We start from the raw sequence: 15,025 nt of genomic DNA, 5'->3' as shown, positions 1-15,025 counted from the left end.
AGTTTAGTTCCTTCATCTTTAATTTCAAGACCGTCACCGTATGCTGCGCGAAAAGCAGGCCATGAAAAGGAACGAGTAGAGTTGTGATAAATGTATGGCCATGTTGTTGCCCGGCTCGTGATATGGAAGATCTAAAGTCGGGGCAAGTGTTGCCTCTGAAAAGACATGGTTTGTGCCACCAACTTTGATTGTGATCCGTCTAAGAAAAAACCATGAGCAGCGTTGAATCTTTGGTGTATCTTCCATATTAGCATAAAAAGTAGGCCGCCAAACTTGGAGAATAAGTTTGGTCGTATTTAATAACAAGGGAAGACCACCCGATGTTAGTAATGCAATCACGGAAATGAAGTCCATAAGTATTGGAATCCATCATGGCTTGAAATGATTGCTTTCGGGGATGAGTTTCGGAGGTGTCTGTTTGATGAAGATGCTACGTTCGATGAAGATGCCATGTTTGATGGAGTAGAGTGATGGGGAAAGATATGAGAAGAAATATGTCCAAGAAAAATTTTATTTGGATGGAGGAATGAGTATGCAAGAAGATAAAACCTCCTGTAATCAAGTTTAAAAGAACACGTTAAAATTGTTATTATCACAACTTGAAATATGACAATCCTTAGTAGGCATTTCTTACAAAAGAAGATACAAAGATAACAAAAATTTTAATTAAAGGCGCACACGATGAAATACTTAATAATATTAATTTTATTTTATTTATTTTGGGGAAAGTTGAGTTTTGTAAAAAAGCGAACGCTAAACTTTTTTTTTTTTTTTTTTTTTATCATTATTATTATTATTTTTTTATGGTTCAGAATGATGATAAGGATGGTGATGGGAATGCAGATTGTGGACAACACCTTTGTTCAGTTCATTAATTTGTTGGCTAAAAATTTGGATTTGAAGGGTTCCACGGTTGCGAGAGATCGTAGTTTGATTCTCTATTAGAAGAGTGTGATTTTTTAATGACCGAGAGTGAGTTTCCAATAGTGCCTCTTGATCAAAGCATCATGCATCGCTTGACGCGTTCTTGGAAATCCATAAGACTTTTGATGATGATTTCGGCGGCGTGCGTGGAGTTCCCTCATTCCTTGATGAAGAATTTGAATACCTTCCATGGGATTAAAATGTTACGCATGGCACTTTCATCAAAGAAATGTGCGAGTTTGAGTTTTGGCCATCCATTTCATCCGGCGAGTATATGGCATCCAAGAACCACCGCCACGATCTTTGTGAAGTATTGTAACAAATGCTCTTTGAAGAGGTATTTCGAGAAACTATTTGGATAACCCCAACGCATCATAATTTTCTTGACTAAAAGGCGAGAGGTGCTAACCTTTTTGTTCTTTCCGGTGATTGCGTTCGGAGAGGTGTTGGATCATCTCTTTGATTCTCGCATAATCCAAAGTAGGTGTAATTGAGGCTTGGTGACTTCAGATTGGTGTGGCGTACCCACCACATTGTGTCCCAAACCGGTGGAGCAACGGCTTCGTTGATTTTGTTTCAAAGAGCGTTGAAGAACAACGTGATTTTTATTTCCGACTTCGCCATGAGATCACGGTGCCCGTGTAGTAATTTTTTTTGGCGGAATTAAATGGGGACTCGAAAGATCGAACCCGAGTCATTCATTGGAATTTGAAGTATGTCGGAGATAACTTCCTTAGTTAATTCAAAGCGTTGTCCATAGGCATGGAAACAGAATTTTCCATTTTCAGGTCCGCTAAATTGGTAGAACATCAAGACCAAATCTACGGAATAGGTCGCATGCATGATATAGAAGAGGCATCCATCCTCGACATACAATTTTCGTGTCATAAAAAGGAGAAAATCGGCCATCATCAAAAAATTTCAAGTAGTTCTTCTCGGGTACTATCTTTCTTGGTTGATCCATTTGGAAGGATAATTGATGGAAGGATAGTGTAGAAACTGTGAAATGAGAATGGCTGAAATGAAGAGATTTATAGCAAATATAGGATGCAGTATTTAATCGGGATGTCAAGTGCATCTAGATCTCAACTTACAAGTGAAACATGTGATGTTGGTATCCCTAATTATGTACAGCAACTATGGGTATCCATAGTATGTCTTTTCATGTCAGGTGTCCAAAAACAATTAATGAGGTCTTAAAATGATAGAGAATACGGAGGAAAGTTTCCACAGGCAGTTAGACCTACACGTAATTTCAAAATTTATGATCATACCTCAATAATAGAAGATAGATAGAATAATTGAGCTGCGCGTCGTGACAAGTGTTAGGCGTGCGTGTAGCGCGTCGCTAATCTTCTCTGAAAACAATAAGTTGAGTTTGATTTATTTTATTGCGTTATTGATTTTTCTTATTTGTTATGGTTTTGATAACTATTTTATGTTTATGATAAGGTAAAAATACAACTAATATACCCAATTTATTAAAAAGGATGCTCCTCCATTTAGTACGTAACCCGTACAAATGGTTGAGAATTATTTAACACACCATAGTAATATACAAAGCGACAAAGGGAAAGAGATATGGAGGTTATATAGATCTAGATATTCGGATGAAGTTATGCATGATTGATGGTAGAATAATGACAAATACTTGTTATCACGAATCTTGTGGATGACCCATTCCGTTGCTCCTTTTCCAATCATTTCGATCGGATCCATTGTTTTGAATGAAAAGATAATATGTGAAGATTAAGCTTTGGATAGTGAGAGAATGAGGTGAGTGAAGGGTGATGAGGAGTGTCGGATTTTATAGGCAAAAATCTGACCGTTTTGGATATCTGACCGTTTGTTTTGTTTTGTTTTGTTTTGTTTTGTTTTTTTGTTTTTGTTTTTGTTTTTGTTTTTTTGTTTTTTTGTTTTTTTTTTTTTTTTTAATAATTACGATGGAGATAACATTTGGGTTTTGTGACCCGGACCGTGATTTGGGTCGGTTCTAATTTTTGGTCCAAGCCCAAATGAATTCGAAATTTAAACTTTATGTCCCAAAATTTCAAACACGAATTTCGATTCATTTCAATTCCAAATTAAACGAATCGAATGCTAAAATGATCGGCATTAAAAATGCCATCCATTGGAATATGAAGAAGGCACCTTCTTTTTTTTTTTTTTTTTTTTTTTAAATTTTTTATATACAAATGTACAAGTGGAGATGAGCGTGGCAATGTACAAGGGAAGATGTATGTGTCATTATACAAAAGAACGTGACAACAACACGGACTACAAGAAGAAAATCATTACTGATAAAATCAAAGGCAACCTGTCATGTCGGCTCCTGGGCGAACCCAATCCCGGCCGGGTGTGGCTTAACCTTTATGTTTTGGGGGCCTAGGGTTCGAGGCGGTACCATCCCGACCAATGTGCAATGGTCTAATAATAATATTACCCTTAGTACATATGGTATAGCCTCAAACCGCCCGCGGCTGTCATCAAATAGAAAACTATTAGGGGTTGGCACTGGTGAAATCCATTGCCCGTGCGCGAACATGGGACTATCCGATGTTGTTCATCACGACTCTCTTTGTGCACAATGCAAGGGTGAAAATAAAATACACGCAGTATATACATGTGGAGTCTTTTAACGCCGGATCCTCAAGACGAATCCCCGAGATCCTCAAGGGAGCAACGGACGACGGCGGCGAAGTTTATCTGTTGAGCTGGTGTCGACAACAATAATATACCTTATACCGGCTCATATCGGATAGTAAATCAAGACCTGGACAGAAAGGTGTTTGACAATTCATACACCACCCCATCCTTCGCGCACGTCGCTTTCGAGCAAAAGTACTGCGACCATTACCTATTCGAGATGGGTGAGATTTACACCAAATGATGAGCTGGAGTTCGCGAGGAAGAGAATAGAAAAGGGAAGGAGAAGGAAGGCTGGAAATTTTTGGTACCCATTGTTTACCAGAAGGCACGTTTGCTCGATGAACAGAAGACATTTATACTCAGTTCTGAAATAGAGTTTTTGTGGACTAAGGTTCCGGCGCTTGCAACCACACACTCTAGGAGTTTTTAGAGAAGAAAATAGAAGAGGGCCCGGCTACCCTAATGGTGTACTTTCCTTGTTTTAAACACCTGGAAAAAAATACACCAGCGAATCTTTAGTCTTTATAGATTGGATCTTTGAGAAGAGTCTTTTTCGACATCCGGAGAACGAACTCATGATAATGTTTAAAGGCGTTGGCCATTTACTTGAAATTATTTGTCATCGTTTTCATTTTTCAAAGAGATAGCCCCATAAGGTTTGATAGCGAGAGGCGATTGAAAGGACCGGACCATCGAAGTTTTAGTTTTTCCGGAAAAATGTGTAATCTCGAGTTGTACAACAAAACTTTTGACCAATTTTGAATTCTTTTCTTAATATGTGCTTATCATGCACTCTTTTCATGTTGGCTTTATAGGATTTCAAGAGATCATAGGCATCACTCGAATCTCTTCAAGCTCATTTAACGCGCAATTTTCGCTTCGCCGCCGATCGGTATTATAATTTAGGCTTTTGATAGCCCATAGAGCCACGATGCTTTCGAGTTCATTTGGAAGATGACAAGGTTTACCAAAAAAAAGATGGGGACATGCCTATAGGTGTCTTAAAAGCTGTTCTATATGCCCACAAAGCATCAGATAATCGAAGAGACCAGTCTTTCCTAGATGGATTAACTGTCTTTTCTAAAATTGATTTAATCTCTCTATTAGAGACTTCTTGGCCACTGGTCCGAGGATGATACAGAGTTGCCACTTTGTGAGTAACTCCATATTTCTTTACTAATGATTCAAAAAATTTATTACAGAAATGTTTTCCCCCATCACTAATTATAGCTTTGGGAATGCCAAATCGAGAGAAAATATGTTCCTTTTGAAAAAAATCGACCGTTTTATGATCATTCACACGACATGCCAACGCTTCAATCCATTTTGACACATAGTCAACAACTACTAGTATGTATAGGAAGCCATGACTATTTGGAAAAAAAGGACCCATAAAGTCGATCCCCATACATCAAAAAATTTCTACAATTAAAATTGGATTTAAGGGCATCATATTGCGTTGAGTAATGCGCCCTAGCTGGCGACGGCGGTTGCATGCTTTGCAATGCTCGTGTGCATCTTTAAACGAGTTGGCCAATAAAATCCACATTGTAGGACCTTGGCTGCAGTTTTTTACCACTGAAATGACCACCACAAGATTGTTCATGGCAAAAGGATAACACGTCATTATGTTCCCGGTCGGGGAATGCAACGGCGTATCAGTTGGTCGGAACAATACTTAAAGAGGTAGGGATCATCCCAAAAATAAAATTTCACAGTGGATAAGAACTTCTTTCGGTCCGTTCGAGTCCAAGATGAAGGGACCTCCTCGGTAACTAGGTAGTTTACTATATCAGCATACCAAGGAGATGAAAAAATGGAATACAAATGTTCATCCGAAATGAATCGCAGATTGGTTCGGACTCATTATTGACATCATTAACGAGTCGTGATAAATGGTCTGCTACCACGTTCTCGCAACCTTTTTTATCTCTAATTTCTAGAGTAAACTCTTGCAAAAGGAGGATCCATCGGATCAACCTCTGTTTGGCATCTTTCTTTGCTAATAGATAGCGCATGGCATGGTGAGTGTAGATTATTGTAGAAGAACCAACTAGGTAAGGACGAAACTTATCCAGGGCATATACAACTGCTAGAAATTCTTTTTCAGTGGTGGTATAGTTACGTTGAGCGTCATTAAGAGTTTTACTAGCATAGTAAATGACAATTGGCTTGTTCTCTCGGCGTTGCCCTAAGACAGCTCCAATAGCGTAGTCACTCGCGTCACACATTAATTCAAAAGGTTTAGACCAATCAGGTGGTTGAATTATCGGAGCTGTAGTCAAGGCGTACTTTAAGGTCTCAAAAGCTTGTTTGCAATCAAAAGTGAAGTCAAATACGGCATCTTTAAGTAAGAGATTTGTTAAAGGTCGGGCAACCTTTAAGAAATCTTGAATAAATCTCCTATAGAACCCTGCGTGTCCTAAAAATGCACGTATTTCCCGAACTGAAGTTGGTATAGGCAAGGAAGCAATTTTTTCAATCTTTGCTTTATCGACTTCGATTCCGTCCTTCAAACAATGTGACCTAGTACTATTCTTTTGTAACCATAAAATGGCATTTTTCCCAATTAAGAGCGAGATTTTTCTCTTCACAACGCGTACTAAAACCTTTTCAAGATTTGATAAATAGTTATCAAAAGAATTACCATATAATGAGAAATCGTCCATGAAGACTTCCATAAAACGTTCAACCATATCATGAAGATATAAAGCATCTGACCTTGGAATGTACGGGTGCATTGCAAAGGCCAAATGGCATTCGTTTATATGCAAAAGTACCAAAAGGGCGGTGAGCGTTGTTTTTCTTGGTCAGCAGGATCTATGACGATTTGAAAATATCCTGAAAAGCCATAAAAAAAAAGTAAAATGCATGACCCGCTAACCGTTCAAGCATCTGATCAATGAATGGAAGTGGAAAATGATCCTTACGAGTGACTGCATTAAGTTTTCGATAGTCAATGCATATTCGCCACTTCACTGGAATACGAGCGGATATGCATTCATCTTTATCATTTCGCACAACTGTAATTCCGGACTTCTTGGGAACAACATGGATTTGGACTTACCCAAACACTATCCGAGATGGGGTAAATAATACCGCATCAAGTAACCTTAAAATTTCTTCCGTACCACATCCTTCATGGTTGGATTTAGACGACGTTGCGGTTCCGCGTGATGTCTTGGCATTGTCTTCAAGATGTATCGCGATGAGTGCACCGCGGTAGGGTCAATGCCTTTAATGTCATCGAGACCATCCAATAGCGTAACGGTGTTCTTGAATGACCTTAATTAAACGTGATTCCCGATCGGTAGTCAATTGTGATGATATGATAATTGGGTGACTACCATCCGGATCTAATTATGCGTATTTTAAGTCGAAGGAATAGGCTTTAAGTCGGGGTGGGAGGAGTGGGTATTAAAGATTATTGAGGAAAGTCGTCTTCCACAGAGAAAACAGATTTATGTTCGGCCCAAGTCTTTGATAGGATGGTAGTAGAGTCAATTGGTGGTATTGATTCTAAAACTCATGTACCTCCTTTGAATAATCATCAACATCAAATTCAGAACCGCCAAAAAGAATGGAATTGGTGTACTTCATCTTCGAGGGAAAAAGTTTGTGAAATATTCTTGTGCGAGGGTGTCAATCATGTTAATCTCACCATCAATATCATTCTCTGGAATTTGTTTCATCAACTTGAACACATTAACCTCGATAGAAAGATTTCCGAAGGACATGGTCATGGACCCATCCCTACAGTTTATGAGCGCATTAGCAGTTGCGAGGAATGGACGCCCTAATATGATAGGAATGGAGTCACGGGCAACTTCGTATCCAAAATGACAAAATCTACGGGATAAAAAATCTTGGACTTTTACAAGGACATTTTCCACAATGCCTTTCGGATGCTTAATGGATCGATCGGCTAATTGTAAAGTCATCGTGGTAGGTTTAAGCTCATGTAGACCTAGTTGTTTGAATAAGTAATAAGGAAGTAAGTTCACACTAGCTCCTAGGTCTAGTAATGCCATAGCCGTGATACTTATCACCTAATGTGCATGGAAGCTGTTGGTCTACCAGGGGTCCTTGTATTTTACTATACCATTGTATTGATGATGGAAGGAAATTGTTCAAGAAGGAAAGCCCTGTTGAGGCACATTTGTTCTTCTTTTTGTGGTGCACATGTCTTTCAAAATTTTTGCATGTTTTGGTAATTGCTTTAGGGCATCGAGAAAAGGTAAGTTTATTGTCAAATTTCATCAAAGTTTTCATCCGGTTTATTCTTTACCAAACGGGCAGGAAATGGTGCCTTAGGGCGGAATTTGGCATAAGGGTCCACCTGTTTGTTTCCCAATTGTTTAGATTGTGACGTTGTTGAACTTGGTGTGTCCATTTGAGGGTCATTATCTGAAACAGATTCCTTGGAACCTCCGGTATCGTTTGTTTTATCATCTGGCATACGGATTTGATTATCAACGGTTTTCCCAGATCGAAGAGTAGTGATTGCATTCACCTCACCTTGGGTTGGAGTACTTGTACCAGGTATATTGGTGAGTTCAAAGGCAGTGTTTGCTGGCTTAGGGTTCGAACCGCTTGCTTGGTGAAACACGCCTTCTCGGCTCTTGTCTTGTGCTAATTGTTGAATTGATTGTTGGATAGACGCGTTAGGATTTGTGATTGTTGGTTCATGTAAGCGAAGAACATCTCACTTGTCCTATCGATAGCGGAGGAGGCATAGGTTGTGCAAAATGAGTTACTAGTTCACGATTATTCTTTGAGAAGTTGTTGATTATAGCCGAATTTGGATTAATTTGGAACAAGGCTGCGGTTGTTTTGATAGTTAGCATTTGAATTACTTTGAAATTGATTTTGACTTTGTTGGTATTGCTGATTATTTTCTTGGCGGTATGGAATAAAATTGTTGATTGGTCGAACAGGTGGATTTGCGAAACCTGGAGGAGCCATTTGTTGGTTATTCGGGCGCCAAGCGAAATTAGGATGTTGTCTCCATGGTGCATTAGGAATATTGAATGCACATGCCTCCTCCGGTGTTTGGGTAGGGGTAGCATGTAACAAGGGACAATAAGCATCAAGATGGTCTGGACTAAGACATAGAACACATGGGGAAGTGTTAACGTTCATGGCCTGTTGCGGAAGTTGATCGTTTACTTGAACTACAAGAGCATCTACTTTTTTAGTGAGGGTTTCAACTCGGCATCGGGTTTTACCTCAAAAATAGACATAGCTTTTGTAACATTATCCTTAGATGACCTAGAAGAATCAGTGTTACCCCAATGTGTACCTTTATTCGCTTGTTTGTCAAGAAAAGTATATGCTTCAGTAGCTCCTTTGTCCATGAAGCAACCGCCGTTCATTATATCAAGAGTTTCTTTTTGATGATCAGAAAGTCCATTAAAGAATGAACGAACAAGGACAGCTTTGTCTAGTTGGTGATGAGGACATTCTAAAAGAAGATCAGTAAAGCGACTCCATGCTTTTGTAAAGGATTCATGAGGATTTTGACGAAAGAATTGAATTTTCTGAAGCATTTCAGGTAGTTTTTTCTGAGTGTAAAATTGAAGCATGAAAGCTTGAACAAGTTTATTCCATGTGTCTATGGATTGTGGCTGTTGTCCTGCTAGCCAAATTGACGCTTTATCCGCTAAAGTGAATGGAAACAGCCGAAGCAAGAGTTGTTCCTTAGAGACGGCTGGATGGTGAAATGTTGTGGCTACTTGTTGTAGCCTACGAAGATGATTGTACGGTTTTTCATGATCCAAACCATGATACATAGGTAACAAACTAAAAACGTTTGGCGGAATTCGAAAATCACCGACAATGTCCTCAAGTTTGATGCAGGAAGAAGGTCCTTCCTGTAAGGCTGTATAGAAGTCCGAAAGGGGCTTCTCAGCTGCTGGATTTTCGTCAGCCATAATGAATGACGGAAAATGTGACAAGGAATCTTGTTGATTAATAGATGAAGAACTTTGTGGAGGTGAGAACTTACGCAACTGCTTATCGTATTTTCTCCTACGATAAGTATGTTCAAATTCTTTAGTAGAACCAGACCTTAATCTCATGCAAGCATAAACTTAGATCTAATTGACAGAAGGAACTTATTATTACTTGAATTTTATAATTATGTTTAATCATTAGAGTTGAACAACGTAGGCCTAAGTTGCTGCTAACGTAGCAGTGAAACTAGGAATACGTGTACATAAACCAACAGCCAAGTCACAAGAGAGATATGAGGGAGGTTTTCCGTGCAAGCACGGTTCTAATTAAGTAACCTCAATCTGTCAAGTTTCCTAGACACCGTTGGAATATGATTAAGAGTTATGGAATTAAAATTTATGCAAGGTCGTTTTTTTTTTTTTACGATTTATGCAAGGGTGAAAATACAAACATACAAATACGATCTACTCATACTATACTAGATGCAGTAGCATGTGAAGATACTCTACTCATGCATGATAGCTATCTAATAGGCAAGGTTGTATCATCGATAAATATTTCCATAACGCAGGGCAAATATACATCAATAATAATGATATGTATGCGCTAATTTGTAAATCGATATTGCGTAGTCATATATCTACGATTCTGAGCAAATTTGAATTACTCATACATATTTAGATATGGTAGCATGTGAAAATATTATAACGACGCATATATATATATACTAAAATGTGAAAACGTAAACTAAAAGCAGCAACGATTTTACCTAGACTAAAATACGACTTTTGTATTGCATAATAATTTGATTTTGTCAATACTCATTGAGATTGCAAATGTCATATAGAGAGCAGACTTCCCCTTAGGGTTTAGAAACAACTTACCCAACTCAGATTTTAACCCTCGTTGGAATGTTCTCCTCTTTCATGACAAAATCGACTTATTAAACAACACCATTTTCTAAAATGATGATTTTGGAGGGGAAAGCAGGTTGATTTTGACCTCGAAAATGACCTCCACGCGTGATTCAGAGAACCGTGAGCCAAAGTTATGGCCAAAATACCAAAACACATCCTAATTACTATGTATATAACTCCTAAGTTATAGATGCTAACATGCAAATAATCACTCACTCAAGAATATATATATAAACATGTAAATATATATATATATATATATATATATATATATATATATATATATATATATATATATATATAACCAACCATGAAACAGTTCTATTTTTATGTATATATACATTAATATGTAATTCATGACCGATTAACGCATATATATATATTTCACAAAGCGATTCACATGATTCATGCATATTACTAACCTAATACGCAAAATATAGTCCATTAACTACAACATAATAACTACATACATGTGAAGCATGCAAAAATATTTAAAATTTGGAACCCGCAAGCTTCCCCAAGTCCACCAAATAAAAGCGTGCGGTAACAAATGGACCAAATGTTTCACAAGAAGCTTAGTGATTGTTGTAGCCTAGTTTCCGTGTCCTAGCATTTGAACCTGTCGGTTCAACCAAAACCGAATGTTTATCAAGAGCAAAAAATGCGGGGAAATTTAAAAAAAAAACTAAGAAAACATAAGAAAAAGAAATATATGAAAGGATGAGCATGGGGGTTTCCCCTTGGAGCAATTCCAGGTTTGCAAGCTACAGGTCCTTGGGTCTTTAAAATACAAAATAATCATTTGATCTTAGCACTTTCAGTGTTTTTAGAAGTTGACTTACTATGTGCTAAAACTCAATAATTCCTTACTGTTTTTTTTTTTTTCTTTGAGAATGTCAATCTAGTTCGAAAGTAGGGATTTCGTTCCAACTTCTAAGACAAGAATTTAAATGATCTTAACCGAATCTACACTTTGGAGAACTAAGTGAGAAGGATTTTATAGATAGATTTTTTTTACACAAGTTATCTAAAATTTGTAAGTTTGTTTATAGTTAAATGAAAGAGAGAGAGAGATAGGGAAAGATTAATCCTACTCATGCAAGGCCTAGCTACAAGTCTTTTAGAAACAGGTCACTACCATCTCAAATCCCTAACATAATATACCTATCTCTAAACATATCATGCTAGCATGTAGAATTGAAATGATATTTCATCTCTGAAATATCATTCCAACTCCTAGGTTCTATTTTTCATCCTGTCCCAAAATGACAGAGATTGACAATTATCTGATCAATTGTTGTAAAGTAGGTTAGGTAATTACCATCCCTCAATGTGCATTTTTGCTTCATGAATCTGCTCCACTCTGTCTCCCCATGTAGAAAGTTCCAGGCTAACTTCATAAGGAGTGCAAGGTTCAGCTCCTTGAGCCTTCTAATACCGAGTCCCCCTTCATCGAGCGGCTTACAGACCTTTTCCCATTTTAGAGTGACTGCCTTTCTCATCGTTGATCCCCGCACGGATGAAATTTCTTATGGCGAAGTTCACTTTCCTTTATGCATTTATCCGCCATTTATACACCCGACATGTTGTATCTTGGAAGGTCGCTTAAGATTGATCGTGTGCGAGAACCACTTCGCCCTTGGAAAGACAAAGATCCTACCAGCCCATCCGCTAGCTCTCCTCCGATTTTGTCCACCAAAACTTGAATTCTTGCTCGAAGTTACTCTGCCTTTGGAAAATGGGTGCTCCAAGGTACCTCTCCCGTAGTTGGTCGAAAGCTGGAATTCAAACAGGGAGGCAACTTCGATTCTTCTTGGTGTCGCATGGCTCCCAGTAGAGTTTGCTCTTTGAGGGATTAAAAACTGCCTGCTGAAAACAGGTAAAGATAGAGCATCTCCTTAAGCAGTTTGAGTCCTTGAATGTCTCCGATTCGTCAAAGATGAAAATATCATCAAGAAAGAGGATGTGTGTCGGGCTCGGACAATTTCCACTGCCGCCATATGCTTAATCTTCCCCATATGGAAGAGCCAATTTATACCTCTGCTTAGAACATCTTGCTATGTCAAATAGTATAGGAGAGAGTGGATCACCTTGCCGCAATCCTCTACTAGCTCCAAAAAGCCGCAAGGACCCCATTGATCATAATAAGAGATATGAGCACTTTTAGCAACAGAGATCCATGAGCACCAAGTATTATTAAACCCTAAATCGTGAGAGTACTTCAAGAAGGAACTCCCAACTGAGTGAGTCAAACACTTGAGTAATATCCAGTTTCATTGCCAAATTTCCACCTCTTTTCTTTAGATCCACTCATTCATCATTTTCGAGGCCAAAGCTATCCCTGTCACAGCCTCGTTCTTCCTTTAATGAAAGCTAATTGCTCTCCACTTATGATGTGGTTTAGGATATGCTTAATTCTCAGAGAGAGAATTTTGGTGATAATCTTGAAGAGAAAGTTGCTCAAGCATATCGGCCTGAAGTGGTTAACTGCCATGGAGTTGTCTATTTTCAGCACTAGGACGAGGAAGCTTGAATTCATACCTTGAGGGAGTGTGTTATCCCTAAAGAAAGAAATGATAGCTTTGCTGACGTCATCTCCAATAATACTCCAGTAAGAGTGATAGAAACATCCCTGGAATCCATCTGGACCTAGGGCACTGTTAGCATCCATGGCAAACACAACATCTTTGACTTCTTCCATGGTGGGGATGGCAATGAGAGAAGCATTTTCCTCGTCTGTAACAAGCTTAGGGATGAGATTTAGCAGGAAAGGACTGATGTTGACTTCTGAGTACTTATATTTTTCCTCGTATGCCTCCACAATGAATTTCTTAATCTCTGCCTGTTGCGTCAGCTTGTTTCCCTGGTCATAACAAATTGCGTCAGCTGCCTGTTGCTCAACAATCATAACAAATTGTGATTCCTGTTTTTGTTGCTAACCAGTTTTAATTTCCTAACAAATTGTTTTAATCAAGTTTTAAAAACCCGTTTTAATTTCTCAATAAATTGTTTTAATTAACTTTTAAAACCCCATTTTTTAATTGGGGGAGGGATCCCATTTTAATTTAGAAGTGTGATTCCTGTTTTTAATAGGAGAATGATTCTCATTTTAATTAGAAGTGCTAGATTTTTGTTTTTCAATAGGGGAAGAATTTCCATTATAATAGGAGAATGATTCCCGTTTAAATTAGAATTGCTAGAATTTCCATTTTCAATAGGAGAGGAATTCCCATTTTAATAAGAGTTTATGACCTGAAATTTTAAGAGAGCTAGAAAAATACCCCTTTATTAAAATTCATATCCCCTAAATTTTAAAATTTTCAAGGTTTTAGACCCGGCCATATTTTAGAAATTATTCCGGCCATATGGCCAGAATTATTTCTAAAATTCACATCTCCTAAATTTTTGTGAGGAATTCAATAACTGATAATTATTATCATAAGTTTTTGAAGTTGATTTAGCAATGTTTTCTTATTCGAGTTGTAAAAAATTTCTTTGTCAGATATTGATTGACTTATTAGAGTTGTGTTGTATTAGGAAACTTCTTAAGATTAAAAGTTTATGTTATATTAGAGCATCTCCAATGGAGGGTGTAAACCGTATAGAGTGAAAAATTTACACCCCAAGTGTCAAAAAACTCTATCCAATGGGGGTGCTAAACCGTAGGTAATAATAGCCTATCAGTTGATACAGAGGGTGGGGAATTTTCCATCCCACTATTAGTTGATAAAAATGCCCGAGCGACACTCCAACACATGTCCCAAAGAAAAAAAAATTCGGACGTCACTTGAAATCACATCTTAAGATTATTTAATGGCTTTGCCACGGATCCGGTCCGTCGGTATGGGTTTAAGTAAAAATGGAAATCACGGACATCACTTTAACACCCGTTTCAACATTTATTTAATATCATTGTGACGAGCCAAGTCTGTTACTCTTCTTTATTTTTAAATAAACGATAATTGAAGTTAGTCACTATTTGTTTTTACACATTTTCTTCCACCTACCATTGGAAGAGCCACAAGGTGTAAATATAGACCTTATTTACTTGGGAGGTAGATAGAGTGTATAATCCTAATGGCACCTATGTGGAGCTTATGTAGAGGTGGATTTTTACACTCCATTGGAGACGCCTCTTATGATTAATTAAGAGTGTCCATGTGGCATACTTATGTCTCAAGAATGCGCCACCTAGGAAAGAGATTGTCCACCTAAGATGTAATCTGTTTTAATATAGAGAGAGGTGATATATAGAATTAAGTACAATCAATTTACAAAATATAAATTGTTTACTGCAAATTTAGTTGAACATTGGAAGTAAATAATATCATTTCCGTGTGCAACAGTGCAAGTACAAGATTACTAGAGTTGGGCAACGACTGAAGCTGTTCTTTTACCCTAAAAAAAGACTGAAGTTGTTATAGCCATTACTCTAATTAAGCAATGTCTAATACACGTTTAGCAGGAGTTAATCAAGATGTTAAGTATAATTAGAATAAGATTTAAAGTTCATTATGAGAAATGAAAGTTATAGGGGTATCTGCAACTCAAAACCTAAATTAGAAATGTCTTTTTCTTTT

Source organism: Coptis chinensis, chromosome 6, assembly GCF_015680905.1.
Source record: "Coptis chinensis isolate HL-2020 chromosome 6, ASM1568090v1, whole genome shotgun sequence".
Lineage (NCBI taxonomy): Eukaryota > Viridiplantae > Streptophyta > Magnoliopsida > Ranunculales > Ranunculaceae > Coptis > Coptis chinensis.
Note: the sequence above shows the minus strand (reverse complement) of the source record.